The sequence below is a fragment of the Lycium barbarum genome, chromosome 12 (genome assembly GCF_019175385.1).
Source record: "Lycium barbarum isolate Lr01 chromosome 12, ASM1917538v2, whole genome shotgun sequence".
Classification (NCBI taxonomy): Eukaryota; Viridiplantae; Streptophyta; class Magnoliopsida; order Solanales; family Solanaceae; genus Lycium; species Lycium barbarum.
In genome coordinates this window covers 93,822,091-93,831,319 of record NC_083348.1, presented here as the reverse complement: position 1 = coordinate 93,831,319, position 9,229 = coordinate 93,822,091, and the positions used below count along the sequence as shown (strand labels likewise).

Here is a 9,229-nt window from a genome sequence, read left to right as displayed (position 1 = left end):
AACGAAGCTGATTATGCTTCTGCTGTAGTTCCTTCTAGAACGGGAAATGCTAATTTCAAAATTGATAGTTCTATCTATCAGCTATTGAAACTTGAAGGCCATTTCTGAAATTCTGCTGAGGATTGTCCACTCCGACACCTGAAGAATTTCCTGCATGTATGTTCTCAACAATCTCAAGGTGCTGTTCCTATTGATGCACTGCGGTTACGGGTATTCAAATATTCCTTGGCTGGCCAAGCGAGGGAATGGTATGAAAAGCTCCCCAACAATACTATTCATACCTGGAACGATTTAGCCAATATATTCTTGAAAAAGTGATTTCCACCAAGCAAAAAGGCTGAGCTTCGGGACAAGATCTTTGAGTTCAAACAACTTCCGGGGGAACAATTGTATGCAGCATGGGAGCGTTTGAAATATTATCTAGCTCAATCTCCGACTCATGGATTTTCGGATGCAATCCTCACCGAGAAGTTCTACAAGGGGTTAGATACCATGAATCAAATCGCTGTCAACACTGCAGCTGGGGGATGCTTCATGGACAAATCATTTGTCAACATCACCAGGTTGCTCGACAAGCTTACTACCCATAATCAAGCTTGGTACTCGAGTGATAGTGAAGTCCTGTCATATGGTAGTCCCTCTGCTGCCGCGGTGGCCAAAGAAAATCATGGGCAAGATCATGCTTTCGCCCAATTGCAAACAACCGTGGATTTGTTGTCAAAGAGGCTTATGAATAAAGAGGCTAAAAGTGTGAATGTTGTCGAAGAAATGCCACCTCATACTCCAGGAATGTACCAAGTCTTGGAAGAAACTTATCTAGAGGGGCAGCCACAACGTGAGGATGCAAATTATATCGATCACCCTCAAGGGGGTTATCAAAAGCCATGGAGACCCCAACAACAAAGCAATCAATATGGTCGAAATGAATATGGAGGTTCGGACAGTAGGGATTACAACAATAACAATTATGGTAATCGGAATTCAAATGCCTATGTTCCACCAAAAGGCCGTACGTCAAACTCTCAGAATTGGCGATAAAGTCCTTCCAATGATCAAGGAACCTCTCGAATGGAATCTATGCTTGAAAAGATATTGGACAACCAGCACAAGAGTGACAAGAAGATGGAAAATTTGACCGAAGTGGTAGGCTCTCACACCGCTTCGATTCATAAAGTTGAGTCACAAATGAGAGATCTTTCTCGTGAGCAACACCCACCGCAAAGAGAGGGCCTTCCTAGCGACACAGTTCCGAACCCAAGGGGTAGTGGAGGCGATCACATTGCCTCATGCAAAGCTATTTCCACTAGAAGCGGAAAGGTCCTTGACGCGGTAAATCAGAAAGTGGTTGAACCTATCCTTGTCGAGCCGATCATTGATGAGGTTATTGAAGAAGAGGTTGAAGAAGAAAAAGAGGCACCAATTGAAGTGCCTATTATTGTTAAAAGAGAGAAGGAAGTGCACCCTAGTATTAAAAAGGGTGACAAAGAGCCAGGTGTTGAAAAAGCCACCGGAGAGAGCTCTCTAAAGAGCAAGGTCACAGGGGCAATTAAACCCTTGACTCAAACATATAAGTCTCCTCCCGCCCCCCATTTCCACAAAGATTGATTAAAAGAACGGAGGATGTCAAGTGCCAACGATTGTACGACCAACTGAAAGGGTTGTCAATGAATATCCCATTCCTAGACGCATTCCAAGAAATGCCGGGATTTGCTAAATATTTGAAGGATTTGTTGATAAAGAAAAGGCCGATCAAGAATGATACGGTGGGAGTCACCCACCGTGTGAGTTCTATTATCTCGTCGTCAAATGTGGAGAAGAAGGGAGATCCAGGGGCTTTCACCATCCCTTGCACCATCGGTCATCATGATTTCGCTCGAGCTTTATGTGATAATGGCGCTAGTATTAATTTGATGCCACTAGTCATATATAAGCAAGCTGGTCTGGGAACACCTAGACCAACGAGCATGAGTCTCCAAATGGCCGACAGAACCATAAAAAGACCGGTAGGTGTTGTTGATGATATCCTTGTTAGAGTGGAGGAATTCTTATTACCGACAAATTTTGTCATCTCGGATTGTGCAGTTGACAAAGAAGTCCCAATTATCTTCGGAAGGCCATTTCTCGCCACTGGGAGAGCCCTGATGGACTTGGAAAAGAATGAAATAAAATTCCGTGTCAATAATGAAGAAGTAACCTTCCAAGCTAGCAAGGGGTTAAAGTTGCCTAGTGCTTATGAGAGCATTTCGGTCATTGATTCATTCGATGAGATAGACAGAGCGGTGGAGCATCAGCTAGAAGAATAGCATTTTGATGAGACGCTTTCGGCTATCCTGGTGAACTTCGAGGCGGATAATATGCAGGGGTATATTGAGGCAGTTAATTCTCTCATTGGTCGGGGTTCATACTCTTATGAGCCGAAGAAACTATCTCTTGATCTTGATAAAAGAACCACTCCTCCGGCTAAGCCTTCGATTATTGAGCCTCCAAAACTTGAGCTCAAGCTACTACCCTCTCATCTGAAGTATGCTTTTCTTGGCACAGATAATACTTTACCGATTATTTTCTCATCTTTGTTAAGTGAGGACCAAACTCACAAAGTGCTTGAAGTGTTGCGGGAGTATCGAAGATCTATCGGGTGGACTATTGCAGATATTAGGGGAATTCCCTCCGGTATTTGTGAACATCGAATTGAGCTTGAGGAGAATAGTTCATCAAGTGTCGAGCATCAAAGGAGGCTCAACCCTCCTATGCAAGAAGTGGTGAAGAAAGAGATAATCAAGTGGTTGGATGCGGGTGTTGTGTACCCAATTGCAAACAGTCCATGGGTTAGTCCGATGCAATGTGTGCCAAAGAAAGGGGCATCACTGTTGTCCCTAACTCTCAGAATGAGCTGATTCCTACAAGGACAGTCACCGGATGGCGAGTGTGTATGGACTACCGGAAGCTGAACACCGCAACTTGTAAAGACCATTTCCCTATGCCTTTTATTGATCAAATACTTGATCGGCTAGCTGGAAGAGCTTACTACTGCTTTTTGGATGGGTACAACCAAATCAACATTGCACTAGAGGACCAAGAGAAGACCACCTTCACCTGTCCTTATGGCACTTTCGCTTTCAGCCGCATGCCTTTCGGCTTATGCAATGCCCCGGCTACTTTCTAACGGTGTATGATGTCTATTTTCTCAGATATGGTAGAAGATTTCTTGGAAGTCTTCATGGACGATTTTTCTGTTGTTGGTGACTCCTTTGATGAATGTCTTGCCAATCTCGGTAGGGTATTGAAGCGGTGTGAAGAAACCGACCTTGTACTTAATTGGGAGAAATGTCATTTCATGGTGACGGAAGGGATTGTCCTAGGCCATAAGATTTCCGAGAAGGGCATTGAGGTAGATCGAGCAAAAGTTGACGTAATAGCCAAGCTCCCTCCACCAATCTCTGTAAAAGGGGTTCGCAGTTTCTTGGGACATGCTAGTTTCTATCGGCGATTTATCAAAGATTTCTCCAAGATCGCCAACCTGATGTGTAAGCTTCTAGAAAAAGAAGCTAAGTTTGCATTTGATGAAAAATGCCTTAAGGCATTTAATGGTTTGAAGGACATGCTCACCTCCACTCTAATTATTGTATCCCCGGATTGGTCAATGCCATTTGAGCTCACGTGTGATGCAAGCGGCTTTGCTATTGGTGCGGTACTTGGGCAAAGACACAATAAAATCATGCACCCAATTTATTATGCTAGAAAGACCCTCAATGGAGCTCAAATGAATTACACTGTCACCGAACAAGAGCTTCTAGCCATTGTCTATGCGTTTAAGAAGTTCCAGGCCTATCTACTTGGGTCCAAGGTGGTTGTTCATACAGATCATGCGGCTTTGCGGTACTCTATGACAAAGAAAGATGCAAAACCAAGGTTGATTCGTTGGGTCTTGTTATTGCAAGAGTTTGACTTTGAGGTCAAAGATCGAAGGGGATGTGAAAACCAAGTTGCAGATCATCTATCTCGACTTGAGGAAGCTGGGAGACCAAGTGGAAATCTTGAGTTGAATGATGTTTTCCCGGATGAGAGGCTCTTGGCTGTAACTTGTGATGTTACTCCCTGGTACGCAGATATCGCCAACTTCTTGGTGACAGGTCTTATCCCTGATGATATTAAAGCTTATCAAAAGAAGAAATTCCTGAGAGATAGCCGTCAATACTATTGGGATGAGCCCTATTTATTCCGCACTTGTGGCAACAACATCATTCGGCGATGTGTGGCCGAATATGAGACCATGGAAATTTTGAAAGCTTGCCATGACTCCCCAGTAGGGGGGCATCACAGTGGAAACCACACAACAGCTAAGGTGCTTGAGTGTGGCTATTATTGGCCCACCATTTATCATGATGCAAATTTGATGGTGAAATCTTGTGACCAATGTCAACGCCAAGGATCAATTGGGAGGAAGCACGAAATGCCAATGAATTTTGTCATGGAGGTTGAACTGTTTGATGTATGGGGCATCGACTTTATGGGCCTCTTTATAAGTTCTCGTGGTATGCGATACATCCTTGTCGCGGTTGATTATGTGTCCAAGTGGGTTGAAGCTGTAGCATTGCCCAACAATGATGGCAAGAGTGTCACCAAATTCTTTAAAAGGAACATATTCACCAGGTTTGGCACTCCACAGGCAATCATCAGTGATGGTGGCACTCACTTTTGCAACAAATAATTCGTTAATCTCTTGGAAAAGTATGGAGTGTAGCATAGGGTGGCAACTCCTTACCACCCCCAAACCAGTGGGCAAGTTGAAGTCTCCAATCGTGAGATAAAAAGCATTTTAGCAAAGACGGTTAATGCAAACCGAACTGATTGGTCATCCAAGCTTGATGACGCACTTTGGGCTTACAGAACAGCGTTCAAGACACCCATTGGTACTTCTCCTTATCGGCTGTTGTTCGGAAAAGCTTGTCATTTACCTGTGGAACTCGAACACAAGGCTTTGTGGGCATTAAAAAAGTTGAACATGAATTGAGATGAGGCAACCAAGCTGCGGTTGTTTCAAATGAATGAAATGGATGAGTTTCGGCATCATGCCTATGAGAGTGTTAGTTTGTACAAAGAAAGGATGAAACACTATCATGATGTCAAACTTCTGAAGCGAGATTTTCAACCGGGTGATTCGGTGCTGCTGTTCAATTCAAGGTTAAAACTCTTTCCGGGCAAGTTGAAATCTAAGTGGTCCGGACCTTTTACTTTGGTAAGTGTGTCACCCAATGGGTCAATAGAGTTAAAGTCTGATGACGGGACACGTACTTTCAGAGTCAATGGCCATCGAGTCAAGCACTACCATTGGATGATTGATGGTGATAGAATTGTCGATGCTCACCGATTAAAACATGGCACCGGACCTTAGCATCCAAAGTGGTATCACGTCGAGCTGTGACGTTAAACCAAGCGCTGTGTGGGAGGCAACCCACATTTACCTCTTTTTTTGTAGTCTAAATTTTGTATTACCTTTGTTTTCTTTTGTGTTGTTGATGTGCTATTGTGGTAGGATTTTGAGAACTGAAGAGGCCAAATAAAAGCTGATTTCCCCAGACGATACGCTCCACGTTACGGCCCGTAACTCATGTTACGGCTCGTATCATGGAGCGTAACAAGCGAAAAGAAAAATAAAAAATCACTGAAGGATGGAGAAAGAATGATACGGTCTGAGTTACAGACCGTCACACATGTTACGGTCCGTAACACAGGACCGTAACTTGGTAAAAAAAAATTTGGGCATTCACTGGAAATTTCGCACCCGTTACGCCAGGTAATACAGACCGTAACACGAGTTACGGTCCGTAGGCTGTAATGCCAGATCATTAATGAAAATGGGAAACGGTGTCGTTTGGTGGACCGTAACATGTGATACGGTTCGTATCTCGAGTTACGGTCCGTAACAGGGAACGTAACCGTCGGGCATGTTTAAATACATAACTCGAAGGTTACCAAAAAATTTAAAACAAAAACGATCTCTCTCTCTCCCATAACTCCCTTATTTTTCTCTTCATCTCCCCTCTCTACATCTCCTAATCTTCTTCATAATTCTCTAAATCTTATTGCTATTTTCTTGTCAAAATCACTTTATTACATTTCGAGTTTCATCCCATCAATCGCCAACGATCAGGTATTACATGTCTTAACTCTCTTCTTTTAACTATTAACGCTATTGCTATGAACTTCATGAGTAGATTTGTAAACTTTGTGTTGAAATTAGTGTTTTGACTGTGTTGATTTAGTTTGAATTCCTATTGATTAATTGTGCGGTGTTTGACAATGGATGGGGGTTGGGATTAGTATGTGTGCTATTTGCAAGATTCGTGGGCACAAGCACATTATTTCCCACTGAATTGGAGGGCAATCCGATTGAAAGTTTCATTCGTGAAATTAATAAATCGGATTGCCCACCAACTGTTCGATAAAAGTCCCCAATGAAAACTTTGGTAAAACCGGGTGAAGTCTGAGTAACCCGAGGCATGTGAGGGGATAAAATATTATTTTACGACATACCCATGGAGCATTAAGTCGAAAATCTTGGCCTCGTGCTTAAAACGAGAAAATTTGGCCAAGCCATTTGGTTGTTAATCTGTTGCCCGTCATTCTGTGTTACGGAACGTAACGTATGTTACGGACCGTAACATCGCACCGTAACACCGATAATTTTCATGAAAACTTTCTGGAAATTTGACTGATGTTACGGTGGGATGTTACGGACCATACCCTATGTTACGGAACGTAACACCAAACTGTAACATCGATGGTTTCCATGAAAACTTTCTGAAATTTTGAGAGACGTTACGGTGAGGTGTTCCGGACTGTAACACGAGTGACGGACCGTAACATCATACCGTAACACCTCTCAAATTTCCAGTAACTTTTCTGGAAATTTTGGTCATGTTACGATGAGATGTTACGGACCGTAACCTATGTTACGGACCGTCGACTGTGTTACGGTCCCTGTGTTAGAAATGAACAAACTGAGTTACGGTTTGATGATACGGACCCTAACGCGTACGACGGTCCGTCGACTGTGTTACGGTGCCTGAGCTAATTGAAGCCCTAATTTGAACCAATACACTGTGTAATTGAATAGCTTCTCGTGTATTATATCTAACTTTACCTTACACATGTATGGGTAAACCACGGCAAGCAAAGAAGGCTTCACCTAAGATTGCGGAAAAAGGAAAAGGTCGTGCTGCAAGCAAAGTAACCTCAAGGCTGCGCGACGACGATCTAATCAAGGACGTCAGGACTACAAAGCGGCCAGTCGCGCCTAGTAGGCCAGTCGCGCCTAGCAGGCCAGCCCCACCAGTCGCACCCAGCCAGCCAGACCCACCATCAGAAAGTTCCTCCTCGGCTGAGGAGTCCAGTTCGTCGAGTTCGTCGAGCCAGAGTGAACCCAGGCAGGCTTTCACCCCACCACACCGACCTCAACCATCCATCAGACAGCCTACGGCGGAGGAGCACGATAAAAAGCGTGAGCAGGAAAGGAGAGAAACAGACATTCGAATGCAGGCTGTGTATGAGCAGGCCCTCCGGTTTTCTGTGAAGGGATCTGAAGAGTTGTACAACAAGGGGTGTGAGCTGGTAAAGAGTGAGGGGCAGGACCCAAGGCGGAGTATTTTCGAGGAGAGAACCATCAGTTTCGACGTTCTCGATGGTTATCTAGGCATTCGTGACACTATCCGCTTCCATAAGTTAGAGTTTCTGAAAAACTCTGTGGGGTCTTACATCCCGGTTCTTGTTCGGGAATTCTACGCTTCGTACGGGGCTGCTATATTCAAAGCACTAAAAAAGGGGCAGCGCGCAAGTCAAGTGCCGACAATGACCGAGGTAATAATGCGGAAAAAAAAGTTAGACATCGCTCCAACGGCTATCAATAGAATACTATTCGGGGAGGATTATATAGAGCCTACAGCAGCGGAAGAAGGGGAATTTGTATACAAAATTGAACAGAAAGATACCATCTCCGTCCGAAAATGGGTGGCTTCAGTTATTGCACGAACAACAGATCCCGAATGGGCCATGGTGCCAAAGTTGACAGCCACCACGCGAATTTGGAAAAACACCCTCACGCTAGAGGCAAAGTTTTGGTGGCAGATTGTTCTATTTCGCATCCGTCCTACCCAGACAGATAATGTTTTGACTCCGGACAGGGCTGTTCTTGTAGCTGCCATTATGTCGAGGTATAAGATCAACTTCGGACGACTGATAGCAGCAGATCTCCGAGAGAGAGCCACTCAGCCGGCCACTTCCCTCATTCATCCATGTCTGCTTACGCTATTATGCTTGCATGCAGAACCAGAACCCCTCCCCCATATCGATCACAGTGTGATCTCCAGAAGTATTTATGACATCACAAAGGGGAAGGATGATGTGTTGAGCCAGGGTTCAATGCCATCTGCATCGTCTTCTGAGGTCCCGGAGGAGCCAACGGGATCAGATGTTATACCCTTGGCTATCATGGGTGCTGAGGTAGCTGCTGCGGGTCAGCCCACAGATTCTGAGGCTCCACCGGCTGCTCATGCTACACAGCCCATGCCAGCTCCAGCCGCACCTACTTCGGGTGGTCCTATATCATCGACTGGAACGAGCCCAGCACCGGCTCAGCCAATACTGGGAGTCCCACCCGAGCTTGCGAGAAAAATGATGTTCAATTGGGAGAATTTTGGGGTCGTGGTCCTGCAAGCAGATCGCACAGATAGGCAACTCAAGCAGCTCATGACTGAGCTGAAATTGTACACTAAAAGAGCCATTGATGCTGCGTTGCGGCCAATCAAAGAACAGCTGGCTGATGACCACCTACGGATCCACTCTCGGATAGATGGTATTGAGAACAGAATGACTGAGCTGACCAGGACACACCCTGCTATGGAGTTGGGCGCTATTCGAAGTGAGTTGCGCTCTGTCAAGGATGATGTGCAGAAATTGAAGGCCCAGGAAGTGGCTGTGGCGACGGACCAGCTTCCTAAAGTACACACGGAGTTGGTACAGAGCCTATACCAGCCGGTTCAGAGCCTACTAGGGGATGATGGCATCGAGGACACGGTTGAGGAAGAACACGACGAGGAGTTGGAAGAGGATATCCCCTCTTTGGCCAAAGGGAAGTGCAGGAGAGCCTCCCCAGATGATGAAAACCTCGACCCCATTCTCTAGATCCTTGATCCATTTGCTGATTTGCGCCCACAGAATAAGGAGGAGGAGC

General features: G+C 45.1%; 1 non-coding gene across 1 annotated transcript; it reads right to left on the bottom strand.

Annotated features, from left to right (window-relative positions):
• Positions 1-339: 339 nt before the first annotated feature.
• Positions 340-446, bottom strand: LOC132625318 (small nucleolar RNA R71). Its single transcript, XR_009576754.1, has one exon. It is a non-coding gene; the product is annotated as a small nucleolar RNA R71 (small nucleolar RNA).
• Between the last annotated feature and the right edge of the window lie 8,783 nt (positions 447-9,229).